The sequence below is a fragment of the Aegilops tauschii genome, chromosome 2 (assembly GCF_002575655.3).
Source record: "Aegilops tauschii subsp. strangulata cultivar AL8/78 chromosome 2, Aet v6.0, whole genome shotgun sequence".
Classification (NCBI taxonomy): domain Eukaryota; kingdom Viridiplantae; phylum Streptophyta; class Magnoliopsida; order Poales; family Poaceae; genus Aegilops; species Aegilops tauschii.
Genome location: NC_053036.3, coordinates 168,948,758 through 168,970,985, shown reverse-complemented (window position 1 = coordinate 168,970,985; position 22,228 = coordinate 168,948,758). Strand labels below are relative to the sequence as shown.

The window sequence follows — 22,228 nt, the reverse complement described above, 5'->3', positions numbered from 1 at the left end:
GTGTGCTGAAATTTACTGTCACTTGTTACTATGGAAAATAATCCTTTGAGGGGCTTGTTCGGGGTATGTTCACCTCGACCGGAAGAGCAAAGAGTTTCTCCTCAACCTACTGCACCTACTGAAAATACTTATTATGAAATTCCTTCGGGTATGATCACTACAACAGGAACCCCTCTATAGCAACGCTTGTTTCCGTATCTAAAAGTCCATATATGCGTTGTTAGTGTCTTTACCAACGGTTTGGGATGCGTAGCGTTATCCAGTGTTGCTAGCGCATATTACAACGCGTATACTATCGTTGGTAAAAGGGACCGTTGCAAAAATGCAACACATATAACTGATTCGTGCAACACTATTATATGTTGGTGCTTAATATACAGATTCAAAATCCCATTGCTTGGCAACAGAGAATTTGCAATGCTTCAAGTCTTGGTACATATATAATGCGAATACTATTAATTTATATATATTGCCAGCTATTAAATGAATGCTACACGTAATGGTGATAATTATATATTTCAAGTGAACAAAAAGCAAGAGAATATACTCACACAAGGAAGAAATCATATATTAGATAAAATTGTTGGATTACAACAACAGATATTACATGAGGAACATCATCCAAATGTGATGCATAATCTAAACATTTTCTTGATAACAAAACTCGAACCAAAAGCGTCCATCAACATCCCTGCAACTTAACTAAAAATTAACCGAGGAACATCATCCCTACAACTAAACTAAAATTGAAATCATCGAACATCATCATCATGAACAGGGACATCATCATCACCACCACCATCAGCATACTTGCCACACACCCATATAATCATCCATTTATCTTTTGAATCTACGAACAAAAAACAAAATGAACTGTTAATACACAATGCATTGACATGATTAATGTAGTGATAGATGAAGGATGTTAGCCACATACAAAGGTTGAAGGCCATGCAATCTTTGTTTTTTTCTGCATTACCAAGAGTAGCAGTTTTCGCAACTTCGTACCAAATCTTAGGTTTTCGTAAGATCCATATCGACATGCACTGCCCAGAATTCATTTGAAAGTTCAACACCATCAAGTTTAAATTTAGGATCACAACTTACAACTGTAGGAAGAGCTATGTCTCCATTTTGATTTTCAGGCTCTTCAAGAGTACTTTAGTTCCTGCCTGTTAGAAAAAATCAAAGTCATCACGGGATCAAATTGAAAGAACTCGTAAAGGAATTACAAGAGCTTCATCAATTGCTATTATAGTCCCTCCATATGGAAAATGAAAGGAGAATAGTCCTAAGTAAGGCTGCTGAAACTACACATCAAATAACTTTCTTAATGTAATAGTAATTAGAGAACATGTAATACATTTTGAAAATCTCGCAGCTAGTCATTTTATGTCATGGATTCAGAAGAAAAAAAAGATTGACACTATGGGACGATAAAACTGGAAACTCGAAACAAAATATTCCAAGGAATATTTAGAAGGGACCATATATCTATGTTTCTGTAGAAAGAGGTGTTTTGGCTCCTGTATATGGGATGAACACATAAAAGGAGGACATTTATTTTGTTTTGGTGATACACAACAAATCCATTGAAATGCTCTATACATAACACAAAACAGATGACTGGTTTTCCTTTTGGATAACACAAAAGAAGTGACTGGTTTTTCCTTCTCGTCTATATAATTTTTACACTATATAATGCGAGGCAGACAACAATGCATATGTACACTATATAATGCGAGTAATAAGAAATTGTCCTAAAAAACAAATCTGCAGTCCAGTACGTACATGTATAAAATAGAATTGTATGAAGCCAATACCTACACACTTGGAGACACGGGATGCAGCCAAAGCGCTGATGAGAAGCACATTCAGCCATTATACGTCTACGGTGGGGGCTCTCAACTTGATTATCCTCTTCATCGCCTGGCCTTTCGCCAGGTAATTTGTAATGATGTGCTCAGTGAGCTTCCTTTTTTTTGCTACAGACCTTTTCCTATTATGTGAAATTGGAAGCATAGCGGTTAAGAGGTTACACACTTTTAACAAGAATCAGAAGCATACAACATGAGTCTTTCCTTTAGTATATATTCCATTATATGAGAATGGAAATACATGTATGCAAGGCCATATTTTGTGCTTAACAAGATTAATAGAGACTGAACTTATCTGCTCACAATGCGTGCCTAGTAACTACATGTGTATGTATAACATATATATGACAACATACAATTTAGTATCATGGATTCAGTCGACAAATTACAAAAATCAGATCTTAATTACATAACAGCTCTTCCTAAGCAAGTTCTAGCTCCATACATCGGATGCATGAACTTCAAAAAAATAAGCAACAAATATGTTCTTAATTATTTAGTACATCTGTTTAACAAAAGAACGACATTAAAAGAAATCAAGCAGAAAAAAATATGAGGAAAGAGGAACTTAGCATCATTTTTTGATCTCGCGTGTATTTTCAAATAAATACTGCCATGGTGCCACCTTAACCTCCTGATGCATATACCTCCAGGTCTTCAACAACACTATCCAGAAATTCCATCTGAACATAGTAGTTTGTGCTTTTAAGATGTGGATCACTGGGTGAGCATAAAATTGAAAGAACAGATCCAAGTAAGCAAACCCGTACCTTTGGCATGCAAGGAACATAGAGAAGTGGACTGAACAAATCGTGTAATGCTCCAAAAGGACTTATCCACTTTCCAACAAAATGAGAAGTGGTGCTTGAGTTCGCTGTGCAGAACTATGTCCACGCCTTAGGTGAATTGAATTGCCTAGTTGCTTGTATAGCACGCTATAGCGTTTACAAAAGGTCTTGCGCTAAGAGACTTTGGTCCAAACAAATGAACAAACATTTTAAATAGCTCGCTATAGCTGCGCTATAGCATTTAGAAGAGGTCCGCCGCTAAGAGGCTTAGGGCGCTATTTAAAACTATGGGTAATATGTATCTTCAGATGTTTGAAACTAACGAACGCACATCATCAGCATCCCACATTACAAACTCTAGGCTGTACTTTCTCATTATATACCAAGTAGAGGTCCGAAACTAAAGAAAGCACATCATCAGTATCTCCTAAAACAGAACTCTAGGATGTACGTCTCAAATTTCAGTAGCACAACACAACATAAAAATCCTCAAAAGAAAAAAGCTACTCTCTTCTTGCTCCTTGCATACCTGCGAGCAGTCTCCAATAATTCCTATTCTCGGCAACTTCACCAACAATAGCGGCTGCCCATTCATCTACAAACTGCCTTTGATGTACGCCTTCCCCACTGCACTGGATTGCAGTTTGGCCGGGCATGGAATGTGAGATTGGAAGGACGTCCTCCTCAGCCAAGATGGCTTGCGGCGTCGTTGGAGCAATGGGATTAAAAGTTTACAGAGAAGGGACCAGCAAGAGGCTGCCTGGATTGTTTTACATGGTTGACACGTGAATAGCGGAGAACGATTAGGAGGAGGAGTGCCCGAGAAGGACGAACGAGTCTACAGATGCGGATGATGCATTGGTACCGCGAGGGTTTACAGATGTGGAATGAGGGATGCGGCTGTGTGTGCTTGTTCATGGCCGTACCTTGGATCCGCCGTTGACGAGGGGCGGCGCGCCGGTATGCAGGGCCGCGGTGACGAGGGGCGGCGCGCTGGGATGCAGGGCCACGGGAGTGGTGACGAGGGACGGCGCGCCGGGACGGAGGGTCGCAGGGGAGTCGTGAGGGGTGGCGTGCTGGGATGCAGGTAGGTCGCAGCCGCGCAAAGGAGTGGCGGCGGCCGGCGTGGGAGGGCTTGAGAGGAATAGGGGATGCTGGGGGAAAGGGAACGACCTAGATTAATCGTGAAAGCCAACTTGGGCTGGGCTAGACAAAAGGCTGTGTTAGTGCATTGGGCTCTACTTGCTGCAGCAACAACGCATATCCTACAACACTTTATATGTGTATCTATCCTGAATTTTGCAACATGTACTGAAAACGTTGTAGGATATATGTTGCTTTATAGGGGGTATCCTTGTAGTGGATAGAGAAACTGCTAGCTAATCCTTATGCAGGAGATGGAACATTACATCCTGATATGCACCTAATCTATGTGGATGAAGTTCATGGATTATTTAAGCTTGCAGGTATGCCCGAGGATCTTATCAAGAAGAAGGTCTTCCCTTTATCTTTGAAGGGAAAGGCATTGACATGGTATATGCTATGTAATGATATTGGATTATGGAACTACAACCGATTGAAATTGTAATTTCATCAGAAGTTTTATCCTATGCATCTGGTTAATCGTGATCGGAATTATATATAGAATTTTTGTCCTCGTGAAGGAGAAAGTATCACCCAAGCTTTGGGGAGGCTTAAGTCAATGTTATATTCATGCCCCAATCATGAGCTCTCGAGATAAATTATTATTCAAAATTTTTATGCTCGGCTTTCTCATAATGATCGCTCCATGCTCGATACTTCTTGTACTGGTTCTTTTATGAAGAAGGACATTGAATTCAAATGGGATTTATTGGAAAGAATTAAACACAACTCTGAAGATTGGGAACTCGATGAAGGTAAGGAGTCAGGTATAAACCTTAAGTTTGATTGTGTTAAATCTTTTATGGATACCGATGCTTTTCGTGATTTTAGCGCTAAATATGGACCTGACTCTGAGATAGTAGCTTCTTTCTATGAATCATTTGCTACTCATGTTGATCTCCCTAAGGAGAAGTGGTTTAAATATCATCCTCCCATTGAAGTTAAAATAGTAGAACCTATTAAAGTTGAAGAAGAAACTATTACTTATAATGTTGATCCTATTGTTCCTAGTGCTTATACTGAGATACCACCTTTTCCTGTTAGAATAAAGGATCATGCTAAAGCTTCAATTGTGGTTCGTAAGAGTTATACTAGAACACCTACACCCCCTGAACAAATTAAAGTTGAACCTAGTATTGCTATGGTTAATGATCTCTTGGTTGATAATATTGATGGGCATGCTATTTATTTCTATGATGAAGCTGCTAGAATTGCTAAACCTGATATGAAAGATAAACATAGACCTGTTGTTGGCATGCCTGTTGTTTCTGTTAAAATTGGAGATCATTGTTTTCATGGCTTGTGTGGTGTGGGTGCTAGTGTGAGTGCAATTCCTTATACCTTGTACCGAGAAATTATGAATGATATTGCACCTGTTGAGATAGAAGATATTGATATTACTATTAAGCTTGCCAATAGAGATACTATATCACCAATTGGAATTGTTAGAGATGTTGAAGCCTTGTGTGGGAAGATTAAATATCCTACTGATTTTCTTGTTCTTGCTTCCCCACAAGATGATTTTTGTCCCATTATATTTGGTAGTCCTTTGTTGAATACTATTAATGCTAAGATAGACCGCGAGAAAGATATTGTTACTGTCGGTTTAGGGGATATGTCTCATGACTTTAATTTTTCTAAATTTCATAGACAACCCCATGATAAAGAATTGCCTAGTAAGGATGAAATTATTGGTCTTGCTTCTATTGCCGTGCCTCCTACTGATCCTTTAGAATAATTTTTTTTTAAATATTTGCTAGACCACGAAAATGATATGTCTATGAATGAAAGAAGGGAGATAGATGAAATATTCTTTAATCAGGGGCCTATTTGAAACACAATTTGCATGTTGAAAACCTTGGGGATCCTCCTCCACCTAAGGGTGATCCCGTGTTTGAGCTTAAACAATTACCTGATACTTTGAAATATGCTTATCTTGATGAAAAGAAGATATATACTGTTATTATTAGTGCTAACCTTTCAGAGCATGAAAAAAGAAATTATTGAAAACTCTAAAGAAGCACCGTGCCGCTATTGGATATACTCTTGATGATCTTAAGGGCATTAGTCCCACTCTATGTCAGCACAAAATTAATTTGGAGCGTGATGCTAAACCAGTTGTTGATCACCAACGACGGTTAAATCCTAAGATGAAAGAGGTGGTAAGAAATGAAATACTAAAGCTTCTGGAGGCAGGTATAATGTATCCTATTGCTGATAGTCAATGGGTAAGTCCTATTCATTGTGTCCCTAAGAAGGGAGGCATTACTGTTGTTCCTAATGATAAGAATGAATTGATCCCGCAAAGAATAGTTACAGGTTATAGAATGGTAATTGATTTTCGCAAATTGAATAAAGCTACTAGAAAAGATCATTACCCTCTACCTTTTATTGATCAAATGCTAGAAAGATTATCCAAACATACACATTTTTGCGTTCTAGATGGTTATTCTGGCTTCTCTCAAATACCTGTGTCAAAAGATGATCAGGAGAAGACCACTTTTACTTGCCCTTTCGGTACCTTTGCTTATAGATGTACGCCTTTTGGTTTATGCAATGCACCTGCTAACTTTCAAAGATGTATGACTGCTATATTCTCTGACTTTTGTGAAAAGATTGTTGAGGTTTTCATGGATGATTTCTCCGTCTACGGAACTTCTTTTGATGATTGCTTAAGCAATCTTGATCGAGTTTTGCAGAGATGTGAAGAAACTAATCTTGTCTTGTATTGGGAGAAGTGCCACTTTATGGTTAATGAAGGTATTGTCTTGGGGCATAAAATTTCTGAAAGAGGTATTGAAGTTGATAAAGCTAAAGTAGATGCTATTTAAAAGATGTCATGTCCTAAAGATATCAAAGGTATAAGAAGTTTCCTTGGTCATGCTGGTTTCTATAGGAGGTTTATTAAAGACTTCTCTAAAATTTCTAGGCCTCTCACTAATCTCTTGCAAAAAGATGTTCCTTTTGTTTTTGATGATGATTGTGTAGAAGCATTTGAAGTACTTAAGAAAGCCTTGATTTCTGCACCTATTGTTCAGCCACCTGATTGGAATTTACCCTTTGAAATTATGTGTGATGCTAGTGATTATTCTGTTGGTGCTATTCTAGGACGGAGAGTTGATAAGAAACTGGATGTTATTTATTATGCTAGTAAAACTCTGGACAGTGCCCAAAGAAATTATGCTACTACTGAAAAAGAATTTTTAGAAGTTGTTTTTGCTTGTGATAAGTCCAGACCTTATATTGTTGATTCCAAAGTAACTATTAAATATCTTATGGAAAAGAAAGATGCTAAACCTATTCTTATTAGATGGGTTCTCTTGCTACAAGAATTTGATTTGCATATTATTGATAGAAAGGGAGCTGAGAATCCCGTTGCAGACAACTTGTCTAGGTAGAAAATGTTCTTGATGACCCACTGCCTATTGATGATAGCTTTCCTGGTGAACAATTAGCTGTCATAAATGCTTCTCGTAATACTCCATGGTATGCTGATTATGCTAATTATATTGTTGCTAAATTTATACCACCTAGTTTCACATGCCAGCAAAAGAAAAGGTTTTGCCATGATTTAAGACATTACTTTCGGGATGACCCACACCTTTATAAAGGTGTAGATGGTGATATTAGATGTTGTGTACCTGAGCATAACTGGGACAGATCCTACGCAAGTGCCACTCTGAGTCTTACAGAGGACACCATGCTGGAGATAGAACTGTTGGGAAACGTAGCATGGAATTTCGAAAAAATTCCTACGCTCACGCAAGATCTATCTAGGAGATGCATAGCAACGAGAGGGGGAGAGTGTGTCCACGTACCCTCGTAGACCGAAAGCAGAAGCGTTAGCTTAACACGGTTGATGTAGTCGAACGTCTTCTCGATTCAACCGATCAAGCACCGAACGTACGACACCTCCGAGTTCTGCACATGTTCAGCTCAATGACGTCCCTCGAACTCTTGATCCAGCAAAGTGTCGAGGGAGAGTTTCCTCAGAACGACGACATGGTGACAGTGATGGTGATGTGATCTGCACAGGGCTTCGCCTAAGCACTACGACAATATGACCGGAGGAGTAAACGGTGGAGGGGGGCACCGCACACGGCTAAGAACAATTGATGTGTCTTAGAGGTGCCCCCTGCCCCCGTATATAAAGGAGGGAGAGGGGAGGAGGCCGGCCTAGGGGCACGCCAAGTGGGAGGAGTCCCACTTGGACTCCTAGTCCAATTCGTCGCCCCCCTTTCCTTTTACCGAAAGGGGAAAGGGGGAAGGAGAGGGAGGAGGAGAAGGAAAGGGGGCCGCGCCCCCTCCCCTAGTCCAATTCGGACTCCTTCCCTGGGGGGGGGAGGCGCCACCCCTTGTGGGCTGCCTTGCCTCCCTCGTATGGCCCATATGGCCCATATCTTCCCCCGGGGGGTTCCGGTAACCCCCCCGGTACTCCGATATGTACCCGATACATTCCGAAACACTTCCGGTGTCCGAGTATTATCGTCCAATATATCAATCTTTACCTCTTGACCATTTAGAGACTCCTCGTCATGTCCGTGCTCTCATCCGGGACTCCGAACAATCTTCGGTCACCAAAACACATAACTCATAATACAAATCGTCATCGAACGTTAAGCGTGCGGACCCTATGGGTTCGAGAACTATGTAGACATGACCGAGACACATCTCCGGTCAATAACCAACAACGGAACCTGGATGCTCATATTGGTTCATACATATTCAACGAAGATCTTTATCAGTCAAACCGTAATGACAACATACGTCGTTCCCTTTGTCATCGGTATGTTACTTGCCCGAGATTCGATCGTCGGTATCTTCATACCTAGTTCAATCTCGTTACCGGCAAGTCTATTTACTCGTTCCGTAATACATCATCCCGCAACTAACTCATTAGTCACATTGCTTGCAAGGCTTATCATGATGTGTATTACTGAGAGGGCCCAGAGATACCTCTCCTATACTCGGAGTAACAAATCCTAATCTCGATCTATGCCAACCCAACAAACACCTTCGGAGATACATGTAGAGCATCTTTATGATCATCCAAATACGTTGTGATGTTTGATAGCACACAAGGTATTACTCCGGTATTTGGGAGTTGCATAATCTCATAGTCAAAGTAATATGTATAAGTCATTAAGAAAGCAATAATAATAAAACTTAACGATCATTATGCTAAGCTAACGGATGGGTCTTGTCCATCACATCATTCTCCTAATGATGTGATCCCGTTCATCAAATGACAACACATGTGTATGGTTAGGAAACTTAACCATCTTTGATTAACGAGCTAGTCTAGTAGAGGCTTACTAGGGACAATGTGTTTTGTCTATGTATCCACACATGTATCAAGTTTCCGGTTAATACAATTCTAGCATGAATAATAAACATTTATCATGATATAATGAAATATAAATAACAACTTTATTATTGCCTCTAGGGCATATTTCCTTTAGTCTCCCACTTGCACTAGAGTCAATAATCTAGATTACATTGTAATGATTCTAACACCCATGGAGTCTTGGTGCTGAGCATGTTTTGCTCGTGGAAGAGGCTTAGTCAACAGGTCTGCAACATTCAGATCCGTATGTATTTTGCAAATCTCTATGTCTCCTGACTTGATCACGGATGGAGTTGAAGCATCTCTTAATGTGTTTGGTTCTCTTGTGAAATCTGGATTCCTTTGCTAAGGCAATTGCTCCAGTATTGTCAGAAAAAAAATTCATTGAACCCGATGCACTAGGTATTACAGCTAGATCGGATATGAACTCCTTCATCCAGACTCCTTCATTTTCTGCTTCTGAAGGAGCTATGTACTCCGCTTCACACGTAGATCCCGCCACGACACTTTGCTTGGAACTGCACCAACTGACAGCTCCACCATTCAATATAAATACGTATCCGGTTTGCGACTTAGAGTCATCCGGATCAGTATCAAAGCTAGCATCGACGTAACCATTTACGACGAGCTCTTTGTCACCTCCATAAACGAGAAACATATCCTTAGTCCTTTTCTGGCACTTCAAGATGTTCTTGACTGCTGTCCAGTGATTCACTCCTGGATTACTTTGGTACCTCCCTGCTAAACTTATAGCAAGGCACACATCAGGTCTGGTACACAACATTGCATACAAGATAGAACCTATCGCTGAGGCATAGGGAATGACTTTCATTTTCTCTCTATCTTCTGCAGTGGTCGAGCATTGAGTCTGACTCAATTTCACACCTTGTAACACAGGCAAGAACCCTTTCTTTGACTGATCCATTTTGAACTTCTTGAAAACTTTATCAAGGTATGTGCTTTGTGAAAGTCCAATTAAGCGTCTTGATCTATCTCTATAGATCTTGATGCCCAATATATAAGCAGCTTCACCGAGGTCTTTCATTGAAAAATTCTTACTCAAGTATCCTTTTATGCTATCCACAAATTCTATATCATTTCCAATCAACATATGTCATCCACATATAATATTAGAAATGCTACAGAGCTCCCACTCACTTTCTTGTAAATACAGGCTTCTCCAAAAGTCTGTATAAAACCATATGCTTTGATCACTTCATCAAAGCGTATATTCCAACTCCGAGATGCTTGCACCAGTCCATAAATGGATCGCTGGAGCTTACACACTTTGTTAGCACCTTTAGGATCGACAAAACCTTCTGGTTGCATCATATACAACTCTTCTTTAAGAAATCCATTAAGGAATGTAGTTTTGACGTCCATTTGCCAGATTTCATAATCATAAAATGCGGCAATTACTAACATGATTTGGACAGACTTGAGCATCGCTACGGGTGAGAAGGTCTCATCATAGTCAACTCCTTGAAATTGTCGAAAACCTTTCGCAACAAGTCGAGTTTTGTAGACAGTAATATTACCATCAACGTCAGTCTTCTTCTTGAAGATCCATTTATTCTTTATGGCTTGCCGATCATCAGACAAGTAAACCAAAGTCCATACTTTGTTCTCATACATGGATCCCATCTCATATTTCATGGCCTCAAGCCATTTTGCGGAATCTGGGCTCATCATCGCTTCCTCATAGTTCGTAGGTTCGTCATTGTCAAGTAACATGACCTCCAGAATAGGATTACCGTACCACTCTGGTGCGGATCTTACTCTGGTTGACCTACGAGGTTCGGTAGTAACTTGATATGAAGTTTCATGATCATCACCATTAGCTTCCTCACTAATTGGTGTAGGCATCACGGGAACGGTTTTCTGTGATGAGCTACTTTCCAATTCAAGAGAAGGTACAATTACCTCATCAAGTTCTACTTTCCTCCCACTCATTTCTTTCGAGAGAAACACTACAAAAAATACACTTCCGTGATGATACGTGTTTTTCACAGTAGGTCACGTTTTCTGTCATGCATGTACATCCATGATGATTTTATGACAGAATCAAGATAGTCATACCTATGCTGTCGTAGAAGTGTTCCACGACATTACCAAAATTATCATCACAGAAGTGTCCACTTCTGATGACCCACAAGTATGGGGGATCTATCGCAGTCCTTTCGATAAGTAAGAGTGTCGAACCCAACGAGGAGCAGATGGAAATGATAAGCGGTTTTCAGCAAGGTATTCTCTGCAAGCACTGAAATTATGGGTAACAGATAGTTTTGTGATAGGATAATTTGTAACGAGCAACAAGTAACAAAAGTAAATAAAGTGCAACAAGGTGGCCCAATCCTTTTTGTAGCAAAGGACAAGCCTGGACAAACTCTTATATAGAGAAAAGCGCTCCCGAGGACACATGGGAATTATCGTCAAGCTAGTTTTCATCACGTTCATATGATTCGCGTTCGGTACTTTGATAATTTGATATGTGGGTAGACCGGTGCTTGGGTACTGTCCTTACTTGGACAAGCATCCCACTTATGATTAACCCCTATTGCAAGCATCCGCAACTACAAAAGAAGTATTAAGGTAAACCTAACCATAGCATGAAACATATGGATCCAAATCAGCCCCTTACGAAGCAACGCATAAACTAGGGTTTAAGCTTTTGTCACTCTAGAAACCCATCATCTACTTATTACCTCCCAATGCCTTCCTCTAGGCCCAAATAATGGTGAAGTGTCATATAGTCGACGTTCACATAACACCACTAGAGGAGAGACAACATACATCTCATCAAAATATCGAACGAATACCAAATTCACATGACTACTAATAGCAAGACTTCTCCCATGTCCTCAGGAACAAACGTAACTAATCACAAAGCATATTCATGTTCATAATTAGAGGGGTATTAATATGCATAATGGATATGAACATATGATCTTCCACCAAATAAACCAACTAGCATCAACTACAAGGAGTAATCAACACTACTAGCAACCTACAGGTACCAATCCCAGACTTAGAGACAAGAATTGGATACAAGAGATGAACTAGGGTTTGAGAGGAGATGGTGCTGGTGAAGATGTTGATGGAGATTGGCCCCCTCCCGATGAGAGGAGCGTTGGTGATGACGATGGCGATGATTTCCCCCTCCCGGAGGGAAGTGTCCCCGGTAGAACAGCTCCGCCGGAGCCCTAGATTGGTTCCGCCAAGGTTCCGCCTCGTGGCGGCGGAGTCTTGTCCCGAAAGCTTGCTTATGATTTTTCTTCAGACGAAAGACTTCATATAGCAGAAGATGGGCACCGGAGGGCCACCAGCGGGCCCACGAGGCAGGGGGCCGCCCAGGGGGGTAGGGAGCGCCCCCCACTCTCGTGGCCAGGGTGTGGGCCCCCTCTGGTATTTTCTTCGCTCAGTATTTTTTATTATTTCCAAAAATAACTTCCGTGGAGTTACAAGACTTTTGGAGTTGTGTAGAATAGGTCTCTAATATTTGCTCCTTTTCCAGCCCAGAATTCCATCTGCCGACATTCTCCCTCTTTATGTAAACCTTGTAAAATAAGAGAGAATAGGCATAAGTATTATGACATAAGGTGTAATAACAGCCCATAATGCAATAAATATCGATATAAAAGCATGATGTAGAATGGACGTATCAACTTCCATGATGATAAATCGCGCGTCACAGAAGTGTTTTCGTCAAGGGTGACCGACACGTGGCATCCACCGTAACGGGTCGCCATTAAGCTATCGGGTCCGATTTAGGATCCGATAACCCGTTAACAGCCCGGAGCAATGGGAATTTTCCACGTGTAAAATTCTGATTGGCCAGAGGAAACACGTGTCAGCTCGTGAGTGGGTCAGATAGGCGTGATACGTCTCCGTCGTATATACTTTTCCAAACACTTTTGCCCTTGTTTTGGACTCTAACTTGCATAATTTGAATGGAACTAACCCGGACTGACGCTGTTTTCAGCAGAATTGCCATGCTGTTATTTTTGTGCAGAAATAAAACTTCTCGGAATGACCTGAAAATCAACGGAGAATTATTCTGGAATTAATAAAAAATACTAGCGAAAGAATCAAGGCCAGGGGCCCACACCCTGTCCATGAGGGTGGGAGGCGCGCCTTCCCCCCTGGGCGCGCCCCCTGCCTCGTGGGCCCCCTGGAGCTCCACCGACCTCAACTCCAACTCTATATATTCGTGTTCGGGGAGAAAAAAATCAGAGAGAAGGATTCATCGTGTTTTACAATACGGAGCCGCCGCCAAGCCCTAATCTCTCTCGGGAGGGCTGATCTGGAGTCCGTTCGGGGCTCCGGAGAGGGGAATCCGTCGCCATCGTCATCATCAACCATCCTCCATCACCAATTTCATGATGCTTACCGCCGTGCGTGAGTAATTCCATCGTAGGCTTGCTGGACGGTGATGGGTTGGATGAGATTTATCATGTAATCAAGTTAGTTTTGTTAGGGTTTGATCCCTAGTATCCACTATGTTCTGAGATTGATGTTGCTATGACTTTGCTATGCTTAATGCTTGGCACTAGGGCCCGAGTGCCATGATTTCAGATCTGAACCTAGTATGTCTTCATGAATATATATGAGTTCTTGATCCTATCTTGCAAGTCATTAGTCACCTACTATGTGTTATGATCCAGCAACCCCGAAGTGACAATAATCGGGACCACTCCCGGTGATGACCGTAGTTTGAGGAGTTCATGTATTCACTATGTGTTAATGCTTTGGCCGGTACTCTATTAAAAGGAGGCCTTAATATCCCTTAGTTTCCAATAGGACCCCGCTGCCACGGGAGGGTAGGACAAAAGATGTCATGCAAGTTCTTTTCCATAAGCACGTATGACTATATTCGGAATACATGCCTACATTACATTGATGAATTGGAGCTAGTTTTGTGTCACCCTATGTTATAACTATTGCATGAATAATCGCATCCGTCTTAATTCTCCATCACCGATCCAATGCCTACGAGCTTTTCACATATTGTTCTTCGCTCATTTACTTTTCCGTTGCTACTGTTACAATCACTACAAAACTATCACTGTTACTTTTGCCACTGTTACCGTTACTTCCATACTACTTTGCTACTAAATACTTTGCTGCAGATATTAAGTAATCCAGGTGTGGTTGAATTGACAACTCAACTGCTAATACTTGAGAATATTCTTTGGCTCCCCTTGTGTCGAATCAATAAATTTGGGTTGAATACTCTACCCTCGAAAACGGTTGCGATCCCCTATACTTGTGGGTTATCAAGACTATTTTCTGGCGCCGTTGCCGGGGAGCATAGCTCTATTCTTTGAGTCACTTGGGATTTATATCTGCTGGTCACTATGAGGAACTTGAAAGACGAAAAACCAAGATTTATCCCTCAACTACGAGGGGAAGTAAGGAACTGCCATCTAGCTCTGCACTTGATTCACCTTCTGTTTTGAGTAAGCTTGCAACACCTAAACCTGCTTCTGCTATGCATGATACTTATGATGAAACTACTTCTATGCTTGACACTACTGTGCCACTAGGTGAATTTCTTGATGAACAACTTGCTAGGGCTAGAGAGAATGAAATGATTGAAACTGATAATATTGATGAAAGTGATTGTGAAGATTCTCCCCCTAGATATGAATTGCTTGTTGTGCCTGAGGGTTATGTTATGGATGAAGAAACTGCTAGAGACTTTCTTGCTTGCAATGATAGAAGTGATCTTAAGAAATTATTAGTTAAGCTGAAAGAAAAATCTCTTAATGCTAGAATGAAATATGACCCTGCTTATGCTACTTCACCTATCTTTGTTACTGATAAGGATTATGATTTCTCTGTTGATCCTGATATAATTACTTTGGTTGAACCTGATCCTTTGTATGGCTATGAATCTGAAACTGTTGTGGCACATCTTACTAAATTAAATGATATAGCCACCCTGTTCACTAATGATGAGAAAACTCGCTACTATTATATCCTCAAGATATTTCCGTTCTCATTAAAGGGTGATGCTAAGATATGGTTTAATTATCTTGATCCTGGTTGTGTGCGTAGTCCCCAGGATATGATTTATTACTTCTCTGCTAAATATTTCCCCGCTCATAAGAAACAAGTTGGTTTAAGGGAAATATATAATTTTGTGCAAATTGAAGAAGAGAGTCTCCCACAAGCTTGGGGGAGGCTTCTCCAATTACTTAATGCTTTTCCTGATCATCCTCTCAAGAAAAATGAAATACTTGATATCTTTTATAATGGACTAACCGATGCTTCCAGAGACCACCTGGATAGTTGTGCTGGTTGTGTTTTTAGGGAAAGAACTATTGTTGAAGCTGAAATTCTATTGAATAATATGTTGACCAATGAAAATAATTGGACACTTCCTGAACCAACTCCTGAGCCAACTCCGAAGAAAAGGGGCATTCTATTTCTCAGTCCTGAAGATATGCAAGAGGCAGAGAAATCTATGAAATAAAAAGGTATAAAAGCTGAAGATGTTAAGAATTTACCTCCTGTTGAAGAAATAAACGGTCTTAATTTACCGCCTGTTGAAGAAATACATGGTTTTATATCCATCACCTATTGAAGAAATACATGGTCTTGATAACCCGACACAGGTAGTAAAGGTAAATTCTCTCTATAGATATGATAAAGCTGAAATCCCTCCTGCTAAGTTTGCTATCCAATGCTTAGATGAGTTTGATAATTTTATGGTTAAGCAAGAAGATTTCAATGCTTATTTTGGTAGACAATTAAAACGCAATGCTTATATGATTGAACACTTGAGTGATTATATGTCTTGAGTTAAAGGTGAACTTAAACTCATTAGTAAACATGCTTCTATGGTTACCACTCAAGCAGAACAAGTACTTAAAGCTCAGAATGATTTGCTCAATGAATTGAATAGTAAGAATAATGACTTTGCTGTTAGAGTTGCAACTAGAGGGGGTAAAGTGACTCAGGAACCTTTGTATCCTGAAGGCCACCCTAAGAGAATTGAGCAAGATTCTCAGAGAACTAATGTTGATGCACCTAGTCCTTCTAAAAGGAAGAAAAAGAAAAATGATAGGACTTTGCATGCTTCTAGTGAATCTGTTGTAGATACACCTGAGAATCCCAATGATATTTCTATCTCTGATGCTGAAACGCAATCTGGTGATGAACATGAACCTAGAGATAATGTTAATGATGATGCTCAACCTAGCAATGATAATGATGTAGAGATTGAATATGCTGTTGATCTTGATAACCCACGATCAAAGAATCAACATTATGATAAGAGAGACTTTGTTGCTAGGAAGCACGGTAAAGAAAGAGAACCATGGTTCAGAAACCCATGCCTTTTCCTCCCAAACCATCCAAGAAAAAGGATGATGAGGATTTTGAGCGCTTTGCTAAAATGATTAGACCTATCTTTTTGCGTATGCGTTTGACTGATATGCTCAAAATGAATCCTTATGCTAAGTATATGAAATATATTGTTACAAATAAAAGAAAGATACCGGAAGCTGGATTTCCACCATGCTTGCTAATTATACTTTTAAAGGTGGAATACCAAAGAAACTAGGAGATCCGGGAGTACCAACTATACCATGCTCCATTAAAAGAAACTATGTTGGAACTGCTTTATGTGATCTTGGAGCCGGTGTTAGTGTTATGCCTCTCTCTTTGTATCATAGACTTGATTTGAATAAGTTGACACCTATTGAAATATCTTTGCAAATGGCTGATAAATCAACTACTATACCTATCGGTATTTGTGAGGATGTGCCTGTTGTGGTTGCAAACATTACTATTTTAACGGACTTTGTTATTCTTGATATTCCCGAGGACGATAGTATGTCCATTATCCTTGGAAGACCCTTTTTGAATACTGCAGGGGCTGTTATTGATTGCAAGAAAGGCAATGTCACTTTTCATGTTAATGGTAATGAGCATGCGGTACACTTTCCGAGGAAACAACCTCAAGTCCACAGTATCAATTCTATTGGAAAAATTCCATCAATTATTATTGGAGGTTTTGAATTTCCTCTTCCTACTGTCAAGAAGAAATATGATATTCTTATATTGGGGACGTCCATATCCCCGTTGAGGTAACATAGTGTTGTTCGAAATTTCTCCGGTTTCATGTTATTCGAAATGAGTTTGTTAACAAGACCTGATCAACCTTGTTAGTAGATTCCTTTTGATGAGCATGAGATGGATGAAGTTAGAAAGCACAACCTTCTGTACCCTTCTTTTACTTTCTGTTATTTAGATTGAATAAAGCAAAAAGTATTTTTCTGTCAGTTTTCTGAATTATCCGTGCAATAAAAAATACCTCAAAAATAAAAGTTCTCCAAATGCCCCGAAATTGAAATATGATTTTTTTGGAATATTTGAGAATATCTGGCACTGAGAACACATCAGGGGGAGCAAGCACCTGGCCACGAGGGTCCAGGGCGCGCCCACTCCCCTGGGCGCGCCCCTGCCTCATGGGCCCATGGTGGCTCCCCTCCACTTATTCCAGCAACCACACACTCCTTCCTCCCAAAAAAATCACCAACCAGCTCAAGCACGAGTTCTAGCTCATTGTGCCACGATTTTCGATCTCCTTGCTCAAAGCTCCACTCACAAAACTGCTTTGGGGGATTGTTCTTCGGTATGTGACTCCTCCAATGGTCCAATTATTTTTTGTTCTAGTGCTTTATTCATTGCAAATTTTTGCTGCCTAGGTGACCCTGTTCTTGAGCTTGCATGTCAAATTTATATGGTCCCAAGTAGTTCTAATGCATGATATAGTCTCTAGGCACTTATGGGAGTAGTTGCTATCAATTTTGTTGAGTTTGGTTCACTTTTATTTTGAGTTACTAAAAATTTCAGAAATTTTCAGAAAATGATGAAGAGATTTTTGAGGGGTTCCTCAAGCCGAAGCTCGAGGGATAAGCAAAGTGAAGAAGACGAGAGGCCCAAATATAATCTCCCTCGTACCGCAGAAGTTCGGCCTTGTGAATGGCCTTGTGATAATTTCTTGAGAGCAGCCGGGATTTATGATGATTTTTATGAGTTGGCTGAGAATGCAGGCCTCACCGACTTCCTCCGCGACTAACGCAAACAGTATCTCTTACTCACTAATATTTTTGTGCAAAATTTTCATTTCCATGCTAGGAGGTCACCACCTTCGGTGGATTTCTATTTATATGATGAGTATAAGGAGATGTCCCTCTATGAATTTTGTGAGGTTTGCAAGTTGCCTTTTTCGGGCACCATAGAGGAACCACATCGTAACGATGTGGAAGGGTTTATTGATAAAATTGCTATAGGGGAAACGAGGAAGGTTTCCGATGCAAGAATCACTAGCATACATTTTCTTGTTCTACGTTACTTTGCAATATTTGCTAGTAGACGCTTAATTGGTCGCGGAAACTGTGGCAACCTTAGTGCCCCTAATATTGTTATTTTGTGCCATGCCTTGTTCCGTGATGACACATTTAGTATGGGCGCTATTGTTGCAAAGTGGTTAAATCTTAACCGTACTAAGGGCCCCATCTTGGGAGGTATCTTTGCCTCGCACCTCGCTGCACATTTTAACATACCTATTAGACATTATGAGAAAGAAGAAAAGTTGCTGCCTCCTGTTTTTCTAGACTATAAGAGTATGGTAGCACATGATTTTATCGTTAAGAATAGGGAAAAGACGCTTAAGTACAAACTGATATTTGATAAAATTCGCCCTGAGATTATTACTTTGCCTGCTCCTTCCTTGTTTGACTTATCTGCAGGCCAGTACCTTGTTCCGCCGGAGGCTATTCACGCCTACCGAAACCCCACACCAACTATAGAGCCAGAGCCAGAACCACAATTTGTTCCTCCACGATAGTCTGTTTACCAGTGGGATCCGGAGGAGATTGCCAACCAGTGGCAACCCGAGGCTCCATCTCAGTACGACCCCAACTACAACTTTGGATATCCGCCAGGCCAGCCGTGGTAATAGACCAACTTAGGCCAAAAGCCTAAGCTTGGGGGAGTACGTATTTCTCACCGACATTACATTCATGTTCACACACTCATGCTAGTTGTCGGTGCTCATACTTTTTCATCCATGCTAGTTTAGTTTCCTTTTTTCTCGCCTTCTTCTTGTGTGTTTGAAAAACCTTAGAAAAAAAAATAGTTATAGCTTTTAGCTAGTTTACTTTCCATGCTGTAGTAGTAATAAATAAAAGAAAACCCAAAAAGATTTCTAGTTCTTCTTTTTACTTGTTGGGAGCTTTCCCGTGTAAATAGTTTTGTTTCTTTTCTTTTCTTTGGGGTCGAGAGGAGAAGACCATAATGAAAATGTTAAAGTGACTCTTATATGCATTATTGTTGATTTAACCAAGAGCCCATGTTGCCTTGTCTTCTCTTGTTTATTGAATGCCTGCAGATTCCAGCTTAGTCCAATGCACGTGCACTATTATTATTATTCACAACGCTCGGTCATGCAAGTGAAAGGCAATAATGACGATATATGATGACTTGATTGAGATGAGAGGAGCTGGTATGGACTCGACCTCTCTTGTTTTTGTAAATATGATTAGTTTCATCGTTCCTGATTCAACCTATTATGAATAAACATGTTTGCAATGACAATTAGAGATTATAGTTGCTTATGCCATGCTTAATTAGCTAGGAGTTTATAATGGTTTACCTTGCGTGCCAACATGCTATTAAAATGGCTGTGATGTGGTATGATAGGGTGGTATCCTCCTTTGAATGATTCGAGTGACTTGACTTGGCACATGTTCACGCATGTAGTTGAAACAAAATCAACATAGCCTTCACGATATTTATGTTCATGGTGGATTATATCCTACTCATACTTGCACTCAATGTTTATTAATTTTAATGCATGTTCATGACTGTTGTCGTTCTCTAGTTGGTCGCTTCCCAGCCTTTTTCTAGCCTTCACTTGTACTAAGCGGGAATACTGCTTGTGCATCCACTTCCATAAACCCCAAAGTTATTCCATATGAGTCCACTATACCTTCCTATATATGCGGTATCTACCTGTCGTTCCAAGTAAATTTGTATGTGCCAAACTCTAAACCTTCAAATGAAATTCTGTTTTGTATGCTCGAATAGCTCACGTATCAACTAGGGCTGTCTGTATCTTTCATGCTAGGCGGGTTATTCTCAAGAGGAGTGGACTCCGCTCCTCACTCATGAGAAAATGGCTGGTCACCGGGATGCCCAGTCCCATGCTTTATGCAAATCAAATCAAAATAATTGCAAACAAAACTCCCCCGGGACTCTTGTTAGTTGGAGGCACTCGTTGTTTCGAGCAAGCCATGGATTGATGCTTGTTGGTGGAGGGGGAGTATAAACTTTACCATTCTGTTTGGGAACCGCCTATAAATTGAGTATCATGGAAGATACCGCCATCTCTCGGTTGTTATGTTGACAATGAAAGTATGCCGCTCAAAATATTATTTATCTCTATTTCAAAAACCGAGCTCTGGCACCTCTACAAATCCCTGCTTCCCTCTACGAAGGGCCTATCTATTTACTTTTATGTTGAGTCATCACCCTCTTAATAAAAAGCACCAGCTGGAGAGCATCGCTGTCATTTGCATCCATCTATACCTACTAATAAAGCAAGGTGCGTTTCTTTGACTTTTTCATCCGTTCACCGCTAAAAGATTTTTTTTCTATCCGGGGTGGTACTAGACTTTTGTACGCGCATCTGTTATGAAGGAAAAACGATGTGTCCCGAATTTCGTACGTGGGCCGCGTGTTCTACGGCCCAGTAAGGTCAGCCCATTTTTTCCTGCCTATGTAGCAATAAAATATCCTATTTCCCGCAGAGTGCGGCAAACAGTTGAAGCTACGGACAGGAGGCCCAAGACTGGGCCCGCCCATTTTTTCCGTCTTATGTTTATGTTTATATTTTTCTTTTTCTGTTTCCTTCTCTTTTTATTTCCTATTTCTTTTTTATTTTTCGCACTACAAATCTATTTTTCCTTTTTTTCTCTGAAATTCGAAATTAAAAAAATGTTCAGAATTTTAATTTTTTATCAATTTTTCTAAAAAGTAACGAACTCCAAAAATATTTTCCTATTTTAAAAATTGTTTGGAATTTTACCTTTTGTCTATCCAGAAGATGTTCAACATTTTTAAAAATTTATCATTATTGTTCAAGATTTTAAAAAATGTTCCAAATTCGAAAACTATTCTTGTTCTAGCGATATGTTTGAAAGTTGAAAATAATATTTACATTAAAGAAAGACATTTTTGAAATTTTTTCTGCATTTTGAAAACATGTTCCCATTTAAAAAATTGTTGACAACTTCAAAATTATTCGTGTTTTATTAAAGAAATATATGTGAATTTCTAGAAATGTCCCATTCAAATTTTTGTTCTTGCTATTCCCAAAAATGCATGGAATTTTTAAAAAACTGCTCGTAATTTGGAAAAAATCACGTTGCCAAGTACTCCTATTTAAAAAATGCTTGCAATTTTAAATCTTTTATCGCTCTGATATTTTTTTTCAAAATTTGAAAAAATATTCCCATTTTCTAAAATTGTTTGGCTTTTTCCATATTTGTTCAAGATATTAAACATGCATTTAAAAAGTTACAAGTTTCTAAAATATTCTTGTTTTAGTGATATGTTCAAAAATTGTAAATAATTTTTGCATTAAAAATACATTTTCGAAATTCCTTCTAAATGTTCCCATTTTCAAAAAATGTTCACAAATTCGAAAAGTGTTCGTATATTTATAAAAGGTTCATGCTTTTAAGAAATGTTTGTGAATTTCCAAAAAATGTTCCGTTCAACTGTTTTTGTTTTGTTTTTTTAAATGTATGGAATTTTAAAAAAAAACTGTTTGTAATTTGGAAAGTTGTTCGCATTGCCAAGTATATTTTGTAGTTCATCATTATGATTTTTTGGAAAGGAAAAAAAATGAAGAAATGTTTTGAATCTGATGTTGTCCTATACTCTTAAATTTTCACATTGAGCATTGGTTAGCAGGACGCGTTTGTTTGAGTGGCTAGCAACATGTGGTCGGGTCTTTGAGGTCATGAGTTTGATTACTCACATACTGGGCCTGC

General features: G+C 39.7%; 1 long non-coding RNA gene across 2 annotated transcripts; it reads right to left on the bottom strand.

The window, feature by feature from the left end:
* Window positions 1-544: 544 nt before the first annotated feature.
* Window positions 545-3,853, bottom strand: LOC109782878 (uncharacterized). Of its 2 annotated transcripts, XR_002237580.4 has the most exons (4): window positions 2,648-3,853; window positions 1,824-2,560; window positions 938-1,172; window positions 545-850 (listed from the first exon to the last, which is right to left on the bottom strand). It is a non-coding gene; the product is annotated as an uncharacterized lncRNA (long non-coding RNA). The 2 variants fall into 2 exon arrangements; XR_012202186.1 differs by having other exon boundaries at window positions 1,824-3,852.
* Window positions 3,854-22,228: the final 18,375 nt, after the last annotated feature.